Below are 6,527 nucleotides of genomic sequence, written 5' to 3' on the forward strand. Positions count from 1 at the left end.
ATAACAGGATTAGCCATGTATCGACTAACCACTCCCACTGCTTGTGCAATATCTGATCTTGTACATACCATGGCGAACATTAAACTTCCCACTGCTGATGCATACTGTACTCGAGACATCTTCATTCTCTCTGCTTCATTGCTAGGACATATACTTGAGGATAACTTGAAATTAATAGGAAGTGGGGTAGAAATTGACTTACAGTCTTGCATCTTAAAGCGTCTCAAGATTTTCTTCAAGTAGTTCTTTTGAGAAAATCAAATCTTCCTATTATTTCTGTCTCGGTGAATTTGCATCCCTAGAATCTTATTTACTGGTCCTAAGTTCTTCATTTCAAACTCCCTAGCCAACTGTGCCTTTAAATTTGTAAGATGATCTTTGTTGGGGCCTGCTACCAACATGTCATCAACATACAACAGCAAAATAACAAAATCGTCATCACTAAATCTCTTGTAATAAATACAAGGATCTGAACTATGTCTGTTGTATCCAAGGCTTATAATGAAGGAATCAAATCTCTTATACCAACACCTCGGTGCCTGTTTGAGACCGTATAGAGATTTGTTCAACCTGCAAACCAAGTTCTTTTTTGCCTGTTCTTCAAAACCTTCTGATTGGAGCATGTAAATTTCTTCTTCAAGCTCTCCATGAAGAAATGCAGTTTTGACATCTAACTGCTCCAAGTACAAGTCAAATGTAGCACACATTGCCATGACCACTCGAATTGTTGTGAGTCGAACCACCGGAGAAAATATCTCATTGAAGTCTATACCTTCTTTCTGGGCGAATCTTTTCACCACTAATCTTGCACGATACTTCTCCACTTGATCATTACCATTGCGTTTGATCTTATAAACCCATTTATTTCCAATGGCCTTCCTTCCTTGCGGTAATTGAATAAGATCCCATGTTTTATTTTTATGAAGAGCTTCAATTTCTTCTTGCATTGCTGCCACCCACAGAGATGATTCTTGGCCTTTCATAGCCTCGTGAAAAGTTGAAGGCTCTCCATCTTCTGTTAATAGACAGTATGCAATATTGCTCTCCATAGAATAATCTAAGTGCCAAGCTGGTTCTCTTCTCTCCCTAATTGACCTTCGAACTTGTGGAGTTTCGATCTTAGCTTGCTCTTGTTTTTCGTGCTCTGTTGCTGCTTCAGAAGAAATTGGAACTTCTTCTATTTCTTCAACTTCAATTGTAGTAGTCTCTGATTTTTCTTTTGAAGTGTTACCTTCTTTTGCTTGTATCTTGTTTTCAACAAATACAACATCCCTGCTGATTACCACCTTGCGGGTTGTGGGATCCCACAAGTGATACCCCTTGACTTCATCAGCATACCTTAAGAAAATGCATTCCCTGGATTTTGGATCCAACTTCGATGTTTCTTGGGTGTTATACATAACATAAGCAGGACTTCCGAATATATGTAAGCGAGAATAATCAGCTGGTTTTCCTGTCCACATCTCCATTGGCGTTTTCAGATCAATTGCGGTTGATGGTGACCGATTGATCATATAATAGGCGGTTCTGACTGCTTCTACCCAGAATGGTTTTTCTAACCCTGCAGTTGCCAACATAGCTCTTGTCTGTTACAACAAGGTTCTATTCATCCGCTCTGCTACTCTATTTTATTGTAGAGTATATGCCACCGTGAACTTCCGTTTAATACCTTCTTGTTTATAGAAGTTATTAAATTCATCACCAGTATATTCTCCTCCATTATCTGTCCTCAAACACTTGATCTTTTTCTCAAATTCAAGTTCCACCCGCGCTTTGAATTCTTTGAAAACTGGAAAAACATCTGTCTTTCTCTTGATTGAATACACCCAACTTCTCTTGGAGTAATTGTCGATGAATGACACGAAATATTTTGCTCCTCCTAGAGACTCCACCGGTGCTTGCCAAACATCAGAGTAGACCAGATCTAATATTTCCTTGTTTTTAGTAGAGGAACTGCTAAATTTCAGTCTATTTTGCTTACCGGTAACACAATGCTCACAAAAGGGTAGTGAAACCTTTTTGAGCCCGGGAAGAAGCTTTTGCTCAGCAAGAATCTTCAAACCTCGTTCCGACATATAGCCAAGTTTACGATGGCATATCATCATTAATTCTTCAAATGAATTTGCTGACGCGGTTGATGCTTCTCCTTCTTGGTGTGTTTCACCTTTAAGCACATATAGGTTTTGCAATAAGTTTTTCCGCTTTCATCACTATAAGAGCTCCTTTGAATATTTTCATGACTCCACCATGAGTCTTATATGAACATCCATTATCATCTAGTTGTCCTAAAGACAATAGATTCTTCTTCAAGTCTTTTACATGTCGTACCTCCGGGATGGTGCGTACTGTGCCATCATACATCTTTATTTTGATGGACCCAATACCAATAACATCTAAAGTATGATCGTTTCCCATGAACACAGACCCTCCTGAGATAGGATTATATTGATGGAACCATTCTATCTGGGAAGTCATGTGCCATGTTGCTCCTGTGTCCATGATCCAAACATCAGCGAAACATTTTCTGCCTTCATTATTTGATATTTCCTCACTACATAAAATATCGCCATCATCCGAGGTACATGCAATATTTCCTTGAGCATTTGATGGCTCAGGGTGTTCACTCTTCTTCTTGAACCGACAATCTTTCTTGAAGTGCCCTTTCTTGCCACAGTTGTAACACTTGATATTCTTCTTGCTTCTTGATTGAGATCTGCCATGATTGTGACTCCCACTGGGGTCACGTTCCGTTGATCTTTCTCTCACCATCATCAAAGCTTCAGCTTGCTGCGAACTTGCTTGTCTGTCTTCCTTATTTTTGCGCCGATTTTCTTCTTCCAAGATAGCGGCTGCAATTTTATCGAAAACTAGACTGTCTGTATTGTTCGCCAGGTTGATGATGAGTTGATCATACGAGTCAGGCAGACTTTGAAGTAGAAGCTCCGCACGTTCAGTCCCCTCTATTTTGCAACTCATTGTTGTAAGTTGCAAAAACAGAATATTCAAAGTATTGATGTGTTCAGTAACTGACATGGACTCTGCCATTCGAAGAGTATATAATCTTCTTATTAAGAAGATTTTATTATGCAAAGACTTGGCCTCATACAACCTCGTAAGAGTATCCCATATTTTCTTCGTCGTCCGCTTTTTTGCCACACTAGACAATACTTGATTAGCTAGTGCCAAGTGTAGATCAGCAACTGCGTTGCTGTCTATGTCATTCCACCTGTTGTCATCAGTAAAATCTGTGGGCCTACCTTCAATTGCAGCTAAGCAATTGTCCTTTCTCAATATCGCTTTTATTTTTATTTTCCACAATGAGAAATTAGTCCCATTGAATTTTTCAACGTCAAACTTTGTTGTACTTGATATTTTTATTTGCTTCACACCTTTCTAGATCGTTTCTGATATTTTTGAGAACAATCATGACAAATTGTACCATCACAAAAATTTACTATTCACATGAATAGTACTATTCATCGAATTTACTATTCACGAATAGTACCTTCGCATAAAACCAATAGAATAATTGAGGGCTCTAATACCACTGTTGGGGGGAGGAAGCACCACAACTAAAGTTTGATATGACAATTAATTAGAAAATAAATTGGACACGAGAATTGTATGTGGAAACCCCTCTAACAGATAGATGGGAAAAATCACGGGGTAGAAGGATCTCACTATTTAAAATATGGAGTACACTGCTCTCAAATACAAGGAGAAAACAATAATTAACACTTCTCTCTTGTAAAAGGAACAACTACTAAAGAGGACACTCAAGACTACAAAATTTATCTTGGTGTATAACTCTCTTTGTATTCTTACTCTCTCTTTCTGGGATGATTTAAATGAGGGCACGAGGCCCTCTATTTATAGGAGGATGAAACGCGTAAACTCATTTTATTAAAACGCGTAAAAGGTGGAGGAGGCTGCCTTTTCATTTAGAAAACGCATAGCTACTGACAATTACCTCTTTTTTCTTCCTACTTTTCTGCCCCTACTTTTTGACTTTTTTTTACAAGAATAAAAGCTGGAAAAACAAAGGTTATTATAGAAATCAAGAAGAAATTGAAAGGAACCTCGCTACACTCAGATCAGAAGATTAAGAAACAGTTGATGGTGGAAAGGAGTTGTAATAATTGTTCTGCGCTTTTTTTGGGAGGGGGGGAGGGGAGTTGAGATGGGAAAGGAATAGATTCTTCTGAAGCTTTTAACAAACGATAAGGAAAATTACTACTCTGGCCTTACATGAAGATAGATTTACAAATATGCCCCTAATCGTCCTACCATTGCTTTTCTATATAATAGAATATCTATGTATCTATCTATATTATATTAAAAGCACGAAGATTTTTAAAATATTGATTGAATTTTTTGTATTTCATTAAAGAATTCTGCTTTAGACAAAATTATCTTTTCACATTTTTCTTTAATTATTATATTATTATTTTAATAATATTAAATATTGATTATAATAAACATAATAAAAATTGAATGGAGAAAATTGTCTTATATAATTAGGCGTCGTTTGGTGTGAAGGATAACACCAAATAATCTCGAGATTAAATTATAGTGGCATTTAAGTTAGTGTTTGATTGACAAGTCCGGGATAGCTTATTTCGGGATTAATAAATAGTACTGGGATAAGTTGTCCCTCCTCTTGGGTGGTATACTAATCCCGGAATAAAATAGATAAATGACAAATATATCCTTTTAAATATTTTTTATACCTAATTTTTCACATTCATATATACTTACATTATTTTTAATACCATATATAACAACATTCACTCCTTATTTTTATTATAATTCTTCATATTTTTTCTATTAAAAAATTACACTATATAATATAATTTTTATTTATAAATTTATTTGACTAATTCTTATGTTTATTTATATTTTGATTTCTCATAAATTCTTTTTTACTTTAACAAACTTAAAATAAAAATTTTATTTTTAAATTAAATAAGAAGAAAGTTTTATTTTTAAATACACACGGACATCATGAAAATACACATATAAAAATATTTAAGGTAAAGAAGATGAAAGTTTTATTTTAAGAATGAATATTGAATAACTAAAGTTTGCATAGAAAATATTAAAAAAAAACTAAATAAAATGAAGGGCATTTTTGTAAACAAACAACCTATTCTTAAAATTTATGCAATGCATATTATTTTGAATACAACAAACCAAAACACTCAATAACAAATAATCTCAACATAAATTATCCCATCATAACTAATCCAACATAATTTATCGTATCATAACTAATCTCATTATAACTTGTATTAAAACCAAATGACCCTTTAAAGTTCTACATGAAGAATTTTTTTCCAACTAAAATAGATTTGGTAAAAGAAATAGTCAAAAAAACTTTCAAAATAATAGGCAAAAATATTTTTAAAACTTCCAAAAAAAAATAGGCAAAAAAATAATCAAAAATTACAGAAAAAAAAGAAGGCAAAAACGATTTTTTTAAAAAATGTCCTAAAATGTATAGCCAAAAAAAGCTCCAATCAATTAGGCAAAAATTTTCTAAACAAAATTCAAAAAAATAAGCAATTTTTTTTGTTAGTAGCGCTTGAATAAAAAATAATAATCCGACTAGAATCAATGTTATATTTCGAAAAGTTTTAAAAAGAACTGTCGTATCATACTTTTTTCCAATGATGAGATGTTATTTAATGTACACTTAATATTATATTATTACTTAGGTTATTACTATTTATTTATTTATAGTTATAATTGATTTAGGAGTCCTTTATTTTTCAATTATTATTTATAAGATTTGTTTCTATGATTTCGGTGTTCTTCTTTATTAAAATTACTTTTATTTTTTTAAAAAAAGCTTTTAATCTATTTTTATATTAAAAGAATATTCATAAATTATTAAATTAGAAAATGATAATATTTTTTGAGCCATTTATGCGACACACAAGTGCAACGCATGTCCGCTAAACTAGTATTATATTAAAAGCACGAAGGTCCTTAAAAATATTAATTGAACTTTTTATCCTTATTAAAAGATTTTGCTTTAGACAAAATCGTCTTTTCATATTTTTTTTTTTTATTTATTATTATCTTTATTATATTTAATTTTCACTATAATATGTATATATAGGGAGAGGTTTTGTAGTTTTCTTTACGTGAAGGGAAAGAATTCCTAAAATAGTTATACTACTAATTTTCTCTGAGTTTAGTATTCTTTTGTACGAATACATTAGACTAAATCACTTAAAGAGTACAAATTATTAGACTAAGCCACTTAGGTGATTTACTTGTTTCCATGTTTTAGGAGTCTTTTTGTTAGGGTTTATCCTAATTTTATATCATAATTAGCATTAATTTTTTTTGATAGAAAAGATGTTTTTTGTTGGAAAAGACGTCCTCCATAAAACTACAAATAATGTCCTACGTAAAATAGAAGTAGGACCTCGGCGTCTATACTACTCATATTCCTTTTTTCTTTATATTGATCACTCTGGTATGCACATATTCTTTCTTTGTTTTTACTGCTATATTTA

The sequence above is a fragment of the Solanum dulcamara genome, chromosome 10, assembly GCF_947179165.1.
Source record: "Solanum dulcamara chromosome 10, daSolDulc1.2, whole genome shotgun sequence".
Taxonomy (NCBI): domain Eukaryota; kingdom Viridiplantae; phylum Streptophyta; class Magnoliopsida; order Solanales; family Solanaceae; genus Solanum; species Solanum dulcamara.